The sequence below is a fragment of the Toxorhynchites rutilus genome, chromosome 2 (genome assembly GCF_029784135.1).
Source record: "Toxorhynchites rutilus septentrionalis strain SRP chromosome 2, ASM2978413v1, whole genome shotgun sequence".
Lineage (NCBI taxonomy): Eukaryota > Metazoa > Arthropoda > Insecta > Diptera > Culicidae > Toxorhynchites > Toxorhynchites rutilus.
The window spans coordinates 128,198,087-128,209,360 of record NC_073745.1 but is presented as its reverse complement, the minus strand read 5'-3'; positions in this window follow the sequence as shown (position 1 = coordinate 128,209,360).

Here is an 11,274-nt window from a genome sequence, read left to right as displayed (position 1 = left end):
ATTGAGGTGAAAGTCAAGAACGAAGGCGAGATGTTTGGAAAATATGCCATCAAATCAAAACAACCATTTCCATGGTCGTTTCATATTATCTTCAACCTTGATTGAACAAACCAAATCAGTTATCCTTTTTGTACGAAGTTAAGAATAACATTCTCGCACCGGGCACTCGAACATCCACTTTAATTTGTCATTTAAAAACTAAACCCCCCATTTGCAGCGAACTAGTGGTAAGTGGTAAGCAGGTACACGAAACATGAAGACAGACAATAGTTCGAAGGGCTGCTGGAGATGGTTGTTGTTATGCTAGAAGCGTACTTAAAATTCGATGAACTTTTTTTTCGTATTGTCTGTAGAGAGCACACGCCAATTACCATTGATGCCTCACTAAAAATGCACCCAAACGCATAGTTTTTTTTCCTGATAATGGCAATTAAGTGCAGTATTCATACAAAACCCTCGCGACGATCCGATAACGGATCATCGGGGAAGCTCCAAACAGGAATCCACCTAGAAACAAATAAAAAAAACTAAACAATAGCCGCATAACTCAAACACAAACGAACGATGTAAATCAGTATTTGTTGAACAAAGCAGAAAATAGAACGCAAACGGCCATTTTTGCTAGGACAGATAAAACTAGATTTATGTTGATGTTTGCATGTCAACTATATTGTATTATACATAATGGTTTTACTGAAGTTTAATAAAAGTTTCTAATTAATAAACTACGTATTTGTGTATCTTTTCGAATCTATCATTACTGGAAATAAGATATCACTCGGTTCATTGAGATATCACAAGCCCCACAGGTCAACGTTATTGGCTCACCGGAGTAAGTATTTTATATATGAAATTTGACTACTGATTCCTGAATAACTACTTCTTTCTTAATGTGAAAGAACGCGGAATTTCTCACTTCGTATTCCTCATTTCGCCGATTTCTCTATTGTGTAATGGAAATGTAATAAATGCAACAATTTTATTATGAACTAGCTTACCCGGCAAACTTCGTCCCACCCAAAATTATTTTTTGGATATGAATTTTTTCGAACATCCACCTATTCTTACCGAGCGAACTTTCGTAGGTTAGATCGCAAAACTCTCCATCAATTCGTCTTTACAATTTCCTATTGGCGATCTAACGCAAAACGTAAACGATCGGTGAGACATCTGGATTTTGTTTTTGAACTAAGAAAATGATGCTAATGTAACCTAAAACTCAAAAACAAATCACGTATATTTTACTTCCGTGCTTTCCAAGGTACTTCATACATACAGGAATCATGCATTTTTCTACTTGTTTTTGATTGTCCTCTCGAATGTCCTTCTTTAATTCAACTATATTTATACAGTTTTCACTACTGGAAGAGGTAAACAAATAACATGTTATATATGAAACTGCGCAGACTTAAATTTCTTCAAAACTCTTCGCAATCAAATAATCTTTTATGATTATAACATTGTAATTTATGGAAAGAACGACAAACCTCCCATAAACTCACATTGCAAAATTTAAAACCATCATCACTTTCACCGCAGCGCCGCCTAGGTGTAGATTTGTACGTTAGATCGCCAATTGTTTTTACCAAAACTCACCACTATAATATACATTTATTTTCAGACATAATTTTCGCTCAAGATTAATGATTCACTTGCAAATAACATGTTTCTTCGTTATATGGAATACAAGTTGGATAGAGAAAAGTAAATTTTCATTCATACTTTTCAATTTCCACCTGAGAATCATTTTCGCTTCACACATACGGAACACAAAGCTTGATTACGCGAATGCGCAATTCATCGGACTAACAACAATGTCATTGTGGATCATATGGGAATTATAATTTTTCGAAACTTTTTCACACCATAATATTGATCTACGGGCAGGGAAAAATACAACAAAATGAAGAAGATCCAAATCGGACCAATCCAGTTTCGGGTTTTGCGCTTAGCAACACATTTGGCCTTCCATTTTTATCGATATAGATAGAAGATATAGGATTGCGTTATTTCGCCTGAAAATCCATTTCCACCTTCGAATAAAGATCAATTTCGTTAGCGCAAACATCGAATTGACTAACAACGCATATCATGATGTAATTTTCGAACATATGGTCGGTGTTAAGTCAGACTCTTAATAGAAGATTACCACCCCTCCCCCCATCCCATTCGATAATTTTAAATATATTTTTATTAGAAAAGTTATTTGAGAGCTTGAGTTAAACGAGTTGTAAAAGTGTCCTAAAAGATAAGAAACATGATTACCCCGTTGAGCCCCGTGTCGATCCCATTCAAATATCCATTCAGTGTTAATGGAAAAGCTCCTCACAACATTAAGGTTTCCATGCGAGAAACGGTTACGATTGAAAAAAATTTCCGTGCAATTCCAAATCGAACTAAAAATGCCGATTTTAAAAACATGCATTTTTGATTCGAACGAAAGTTTGTATTCCGTTTGGGTTGGAGGAAGTATGAGTGTTCTACAGCATTTGGGAATTTTTTTACTCAAGTGTAACTTTTTAAAAGGGCGTATCGATTTTAGTAAGAGAAATCTTTGATAATTTATATCTAAAATACTATGAGTCGTATCGAAATAGTGTCTTAGAAAGTATTATAGAGTATTGATGATAAAACGTGAAAAAAATATACACGGAGAAAAAAAATAAATACTCTTTTTCTATCTAAATTTAAAATTATTTTTTACTATAAAATTTCAGTACTTCTACCAAAACTCGACATTATAATATCATATTATTTCCAGACACAATTATCGTGCAAAATTTTTTATCCACTTGCAAATAACATGTTTCTCCGTCACATGAAATAAATGTTCGATACAGAAAATATGATAGAATGAAGACAGCCCTAAATCGGACAATTCGTTTCTCGAGTTTTGCTCTTATCGACATACTCGGCGATCCATTTTTATTTATATAGATAGAAAACGATATAGGAGTGCGTTTTATCACATTAAAATCCATTTCCACTTTCGAACGAAGATCAAATTTGGCTCCATTTGCTTGAATAGTTTCCGAGTTATGCAAAAATTTGTCTTCCATTTGTATGGCAGCTCCCCCTTAGAGAGGGAGTTGGAGTGTCTAACCACCATAGAAACATTTATCGCACCCTAAAACCTCCATATGCTTAATTTGGTTTTATTAACTTTTTCCAGGACATTGGATGCACCCTGTGAAAAATTGCGGGTTGCACTTGAATTCAAAACCAATCCTTTTTCATTTTGAAAGTTCAGTTTCAGCTAGCTAGCAGCTAAATGACACATTTGCTTTGGTGCCGTCCATCAATACCTGAAGAAGCTTGTTCAAATAGGTATTATTAAAAACCACAATTATATCTGATGCTCGAAATCGTCCCAAGAACTTCGACCTCCTTCATTTTTGTTCCAAAAACTGACATTCAAAAACCTCTGCTGCTTCTTGGTAGCCTTGTTTTGAAACTCGTCGAAGCCAACTACAACGTCGATTTTAGTATGCAATATTTTATCGAGTTCAGGTTGAAAATACGTGACAATGCCAAACATCCCCCTTTATTCCGCGCGACAAGTGACGTAAGATAGCAAAGTTTATCACTTTATTTTGGAAGCCGCCTTACTCTTTGTTGCTGTTTCACACCTGAGTCGATAACAAGTGAAGACACAACTTCAAATTAGAGATGGGCAAAACAGTTCACTTTGATTAACGGTTCAGTCATCATCCGTTTATCTAAGTGAATCAGTTCGTTTGAACCATCCTTTCGCACCTTCGTTCAACGATATTAAAAACAACATAGAATGTTAGCCGGAACCCAACCTCAATAGAAAGCTATTCATTGATATCGTTGGATTGGATAGGAGATGTTTTGATTCGCATGGGATTTATATTTTTGAAATTTAGTAGAGAAAGATAAGATGCTTCTTCTTTAAAAGTCGCAAACTGTATGTGAAAATACGTTTATCGGCCGACAATAGTATATGTAATAATTTGATGCGCCCAAAATATGTACAATTTTCTTATTTTCTGTTAGGACAAAACACAGGCCATGTAAGATCATGTTTCTTAATAGTTCATTCAGAGAAAAAATCCAGCAGTGATTTTTTTTTAAATTTTTACAAGCAATCAATAATACAAACAATTGCGATAACACGTACACGCAATAGGCCAAACAATCGAGGAAGCAACGAAAAAACTTTTTTCTCAACTTGCCCTCACTAGAAGATTTTATGTTTACTCAATTCATGAATCGCTTCCCCCAGATTTTTTTCTGATAATCAGAAAGTATATGAATGTTACGCGGAATTGAAAATATACGTGAAATTGAAATCATAAAGCTTTGCCTTTAAAACTACGAAAATGTTATTCAATTTTTAACCCAAAATTGAGTATACATCAACAAAATAAACCCTGTATTACATGCATTTTGCTAGTAAATGACAATATCGTTTAATTTTTCTTACAAGCGTTCTCGTTATATTTATCCATTCCGTCCAGCGCAAATCACTTCAGCTGCACTCGTTCGTCCGCGAACAGTTCGCCCGCGAAACACTTCGTTCTGGAACAGTTTTTCCAATACAGTTCACCCTCAATCTGTTCGTTCTCAAACAGTTATTTCCCATACAGTTAAGTCGCAAACCGTTCTTTCGGAATTAGTTCGTTCACAACCAGTTCACTCTGAATCAGTTCGCTCCCAAACAGCTCACTCGCAATCAGTTCGTGGGGAGAACGACCGTTCGCTCACTCTTTTTGGCGAACTATTTCTTACATACCGTTCGTGAACGGTTTGCCCATCTCTACTTCAAATCTTACCAAGTGACGAACTTGAGCCACGCCATTCGCCTTCGGGAATGCAGTGACTTGAGCCATCTCACGTCATTCGCCGCGCGGAATAATGAGGATTATCATAGAGCTCCTTCTTTAACGGTCTAATTAGATCTACTCAATGATCTGGCTGTCGTGAAACATTCTTCCAAGTACGACCGATAGGACGGCAGTACGAAGTGATTTGTGGCACAAGAATGTCTAGACACCACAGGATCTCAACATGAAGTTATCGATAGTTTCCGGATCTAGGACTTTTTCGTTTTGGAACCATGGAATGTTTCTGTTACTATCTGGGATATTCTTCAAACTGCAGTCGCACAATCTGTCGTTTTGGCCATTGTGAGACTATTGCAAGACAAATTACATTTCATCCAAAAAGACAAAATCTTGTCAACAGTAGTAAGATTTGGATTTTACGATGCTTCCGAAACTCCATGAACTTTACATTCCATAAAAGTTTGGCATTCCATAGTTTGAGAATGTCATAGACCCAGTTATTTAAATGAATTATTTTGTATAACTCATATGATTTAGTGCTTTTTCTCTAAGTTTCATTAGGATCACCATGAAAAAAATGTTTTTTTCGTTTTTTACTTTATATTTCAAATTCTACATAAAAACGATTTTTTATATTCCAAACTACAAAAAACGGATGACTTTTAGAGCTTACTAAGACAAAAATTTTGTTGTCAATATATATTTATTTTATTTATTTATGAATTTTCGTCAAACTACATACTACATACTTATATATTAATGTTACAATGTTTTTTATAAGTTAAACATTATTCCTACGGTACATGTTTCTTTATTCATTGTTGTGTCAATTAAGCCGCAGTACAGATTGTATATACGCACCATGCGATTGATAGGAGTGTTGTTTGCACAATTTGTTCTGGATGCTTTGGTTAGAAACAAATGGCGTGTTCTAGGTTGACCCCCAGGTACATAGAAATTTAATTTTTCTAGTAATCCAGCTGATCGTTGCGAAATTAGATCATTAACAAAAGAAAGCAGTGCAAATTTACAATTCCTTATATATGAAGGAAGTGGAAGGAATGAGGTCCAGTTCAACTTACGGTGTGCAAATAAGAGAAACTGTTTCTGAACTGACTCAATGCGTTCTTCATGTACGACCATATACTGGTTCCAAACGATGTTACAGTATTCCAGAATGGGCCTCACGTTTGTGATATACAAAAGCTTGATTGTGTGTGGGTCCTGGAAGTTATGTGAGAAGGAAATCGGGGTTTAAAAAAAATGTGATGCCAAATGTCTTGAAATTGCATGACACGTCGAGATTTAGTTATCTAAAAAAAATGTCAAAAATCGATTTTTCAGGCGGAAAAACGACCAAGCGCCAACAAAACATTTTTTTACAAAAAAAATCGAGATAACTGTAAATCTCGACAAGTAATGCAGACATTTGGCAACATTTTTTTCTGAAAACCTAAATTTTCGGTGTTTTTTTGAGGTGGTGAACATTTTTTATGGGGTAACTTTTTGAAATTCGAGATGACCACTTTCATTGGCACCCTATTGTATATATATAAGAATGGATTTCTGTATGTCCGTCTTTCTGATTTATGGACTTGGAAATTACTGAACCGATCGGCGTGGAAATATGTATGTAGGGGTTTTTGTGGCCGGGGAAGGTTCTTATGATGATCTCATTACTCTCTAAGAGGGTGATGAGACCATACAAAAGAAACACAAATTTCAGCATAACTCGAGTACAAATAAAGGAAATGGAAACAAATTTCACATATGGAGGTTTTAATGGTCAATAAATGTTTCTATGGTGTTTCGACACTCCTCCCTCCGCTCTAAGGTTGGAGAGGCGGCTGCCATACAAATGTAACACAAATTTCTGCATATCCCGAGAACTAATCACGAAAAGCGCTAAGCTCAAAACTCGAGGAAGTCCGATTTGAGATGTCATCATTTTTTTTCGTCCGATTTGAGATGTCATCATTTTCTTTCGTCCGATTTGAGATGTCATCATTTTATTATATTTTCTGTACCAAACATGTATTCCATGGAAGGGAGAAACATGTTATTTGCAAATGATTGAAAAATCTTGAACGAGAATTGTGTCTGAAAATAATTTGATTTTTGACGTATAACTACGTCTTTCATTAAGGGTGCCAAATCAGAAAAAGGTCACGTTTTTATGAAATAAAGTTAACGTTAATAACTATTTTTGTCGTGAACGGTTTTTGGCGATTTACATACCAAACGAATCAGAAATTCCTTAACATTTGTTTGATATGCTATACATTATAATCCCATAGTCTGTATATGGTTTAAATTAATGGGAATTGGAAGCATTTCCATTTCATCATATATTTGTTCTGTCCGTTTGTGTGCTTTCCCGACTTATCGACGAGCAACGAAGGGGAAATCGTAAGATGTAAAGTATCCGTGTACAAAGGAAAAGAAGAAGAACGAAGAAGAATATTTGCCTAGAGTATAAACAGTGGATCTCGCTGAGGCAAAAAAAATCATTCGTTGCGTGAACACCGACTGGACAACATCGTTGCGGAGGGGCTGGACGGCGAGTGATCGAGTCCCTTTCTCAAGGCAATGAGGGTGGAGGTGTAGTGCTGGAGTAGAGTAAAGTTTTCCAAGAGCCTTTCTCAAGGCCAGAGACGAATGAACTGAGAAAGTTTAAAGTTTCTATAATACAAAACCTAACCTAACCTAACCCGCTGAAGCAAACATTCATTCTTCGTGAGCAAATCGACTGAACAACATCGTTGCTGGGCGAGCTGGGTGGTGAGGGATCAAATGCCGTTCTCAAGGCAATGGGTGTGGAGGAGTAATATTATGGATAAAGTAAAGTTTTCCAAGGGCCTTTTTTGAAGGTTACAGACGAATGTACTGAAGAAGTTTAAAGTATCAAGCAAGGAAGGAAGGCAAAGCTTCAGTATCGTTCTGTATTCAAAGCAATGAATATCGCTTGTTCTTCCTTGTTTTGCGTCATCACATGTCTTCGTTTCGGATTGAACTGTGGACGCGACAAAATTACTTACTCGCTGATGACTCTGGCATTGCAATCATTGCATCGAACCATTGCCATTGCATTAAAGTTCTGAGCTTCACAACTGTGTGGGCTATCGTCAGCTCACCAAGGAAATAAATGTTCTGAAATTTTGTCAGTGATTTGGTTTCGCATGGCGGTAGGAAAACTCTCTCCACAAAGGATGACAGCTAAGCTAATCTAGACTGGCAATATTAACAGAAAGGGCTTCTGTTGAGAAGAACGCAAAACAGATATAAGTGTGTGTATATTTAGTTGCTTCAAGCCATCGTATATGGATATTTGTATGCGTACGTGCGTACTTCATAACCCGTACGTAAAAATAGTGCATCTTCGCTACGCTGAAACACCATTTGTATCTGCTCCGGTGTGCATTAGCCCTGTAACGATGCAACAATCGCCTAATTTTTCTATGCTATGATTGATGATTGTTTGGTGTTGCAAATTATGCAATCGTAATGATAAATATAAACAAGGAGGGGAGATAGCGGGAGGGAATTGTTTACGCTAGGGTGTTGGTAATGAATTTCTGCTGGAGCAAATATTCAGCCTTTTTCCAAGCAGTTAACATTGTTTGTTTCCTGTCATCAATGCATTGAACTGACGCTATGGTGAAGCATGTGTTAAAGTTGTGCACCAAAAAATTATTCTGGGAATACCAACCCAGCAAACATTAAATCGCATAACAAGCGTATATATATATACCATCATATGCCCTAAAATTTTGTTGGCATATAATGCGCCTAATGCGCCATATGCATGCAAAAGTGGAGGCCATATACATACATGGCAAATGCTTACCGAATTTGTTTGGATAAATATGCAACATTGACCGGCTATAATAGCGATTATGTTGAAACTGAATTGCGATCTAATATGAATATATTCATGAATTGTCAAAGCGCTAAATACAACTTTTACCATACTCATATACGATTTATTACAGACATGGGAAAAAAACAAATGGCGCAAAATATTTTCGTGAAATGTTTATTATAGCCTCGCGAATCGCCATTTTTATATATGAGTATTTATGTTTGTAGAAATAATAATTGTTTGATTGACTTGTGTTGGGAGAGGAATATGAATGTTTAAAATGGCACAGATTGATGTTTAGTGAAAACTGCTCCGAGGTGGGTTCGAACTCCGGTCATCTGCATTAACATCCACCAGCTATCTCGCGCGGCTATCTGAAATTTAATTCAACAGCGGTTAAAACTTTCGAGTGCATCAGCATTTCATTGACATTTCAATATGATGTAATATGTTCTTTATAAGGATCTAATATGATTTACTGTTTCATGATTTTCTTCAGCATGCAACACGATTTACTACAGTACTGAATCGATTTAAATTATACGCTTATACGACACACAAACTGCATCAGCGTAATATAGGCATATGATGCGGGTTAAATATATTTTACGACAATGTACATCATAAAATTGATGTTTATTATACCGATATGCGACTCAATTTGATAATGGTATTCAAAATCGAGTTTTTACATTTTATGCGATTTCAAATATACACGATACATACTTTGATTGATTTTATATTCGATTATGATTTATTCGGATTTCTTATAAGACTTGGCACGTGCAAAATTATACGATTTAATGTTTGCTGGGAAGTTATTCAATAAGTTATATTAAGTCGCAAAGCTGCTTTCAACTAGGATTGCATTTGCACTAATCTTGATAATAATGAAGCAGTGCTACTCTTTTCAATGTTGTTGAGATTAACAGATAGAGTTTATTTAGTCCAAAATCCATGTTGGGCGGGACGAAGTTTGCAGGGTCAGCTAGTATTTTATAAAACTGGCTATCGAATTATTGAAAAACACGAATAATCCACGTTCTGATTGGTCGAGCACAAGGAATCTGTGCTCTTTCAGTTGCTCATTCAATACGAATACGGGAATGTGACGCTTTCTGGTTCGGCGACAAGTCAAGTAATCCGAATTAGTATTGTCGGCGCCAAGCGATTTTTTTTTTACGAATCGTGCGGACGGCAAAGTGTTATTTTTTTACAGTCTCAATTTAGATCAAGTCATTAATGAGAATCAGAGACAGAAAATATCATAATCTCTGCTATGATTTTTTTTAAAACGGTTATTAATCAGACTCAATTACTTATCATCTAACATCTAACAGAGTCAAATTTCATCTTGAAATATAACTTATTTTCTACATAATTAAGACTAACAATTTAATAATGACTAAATCTAACACTAGATTGATTGAACAGGATTAGGATGTAGGACCAGGATAGAGCGTGTGAGGTAGTTAGGCTTGATTAGGAGGGGAGAAAGCAAACAGTGATGTAATTTCATTTGAGAAAATGTTAAAGAGCGAACATTAGGTTGAGGTCGCGACTAGCTGAGTTGTCTCTAACCGGTAAATCAGATTGCCTTCCTAGTGCCCTGAGGGATTCCGATAGATGAGCCTTGGCAGAATAAGAGTTTATACAGGACCAGACCACATGCTCGAATGTCATGATAACCATGCTATAGATTGTTGTCCACTGTATTGAGTTCTGAGTTAAAAGGTTAGTATCTGGAATTGGACCAGGAAACCAGCAGAAAAGATGGAATGTGGCGACTTAAGTCACGTAAGTCGCAATGTCAATCACCCTACATTTTCAATGGAGAATACTGGCTCTGCATAGAACCAATATTGATATTGTTGCGGTGATACATGTTTACTGTGACCCTGCCAAATTATCAGCGCTTGCGATATGATTATTTTACTCGAAGGCGAAGGTGCTTGCACTTTCAGCTAATAAAAACAGACAATGTTTACGATCGGAGCATCACTGACGCGAGAAAAAGTTACATTTCATATTTTACAGAATGTTGCCATTATCAATCAACAAACATAAAATATGAGTAGGGTAACACGGGGTGATTTGGTCATATGGGGTGATTTTGACCACCCAGTTATCTCAAATAGCAAGGATTTTTTGAAATCTCATTGTTGTATCTAGGACACGACCGCATATTTTCGACGTAGAACTACCCAATTATATTGTGCAATCCACTTGTTTACCACTTCGAATATTATTTAAGAATGCATCGAAATTTCTGTAATAGATCATGTTCTTCGTTACAAATAAATTTGATGAACGTCCTTTTACGTTTGATATGATGCCTAGGACTACCAAAATATGTGAACGGAAGAATTGTCAAACGATCATTGTATTTCACATTTGCCTCTGAAATTATTGCACATCTCATGTTTACGTAGTTCTCGAACCGCGAAAGTTCATTCATCTCTAGTATCTGAAATGATGATTTTCCCAGGTTTCTGAGTTTAAAAGTACGTTTTAGGGAAACATATTCCGGTCTGCACAACGACAAGCGAGTACAAAAGTACTCAACACCAAATAATAAACCGGACTTGCATGTATTTGCAA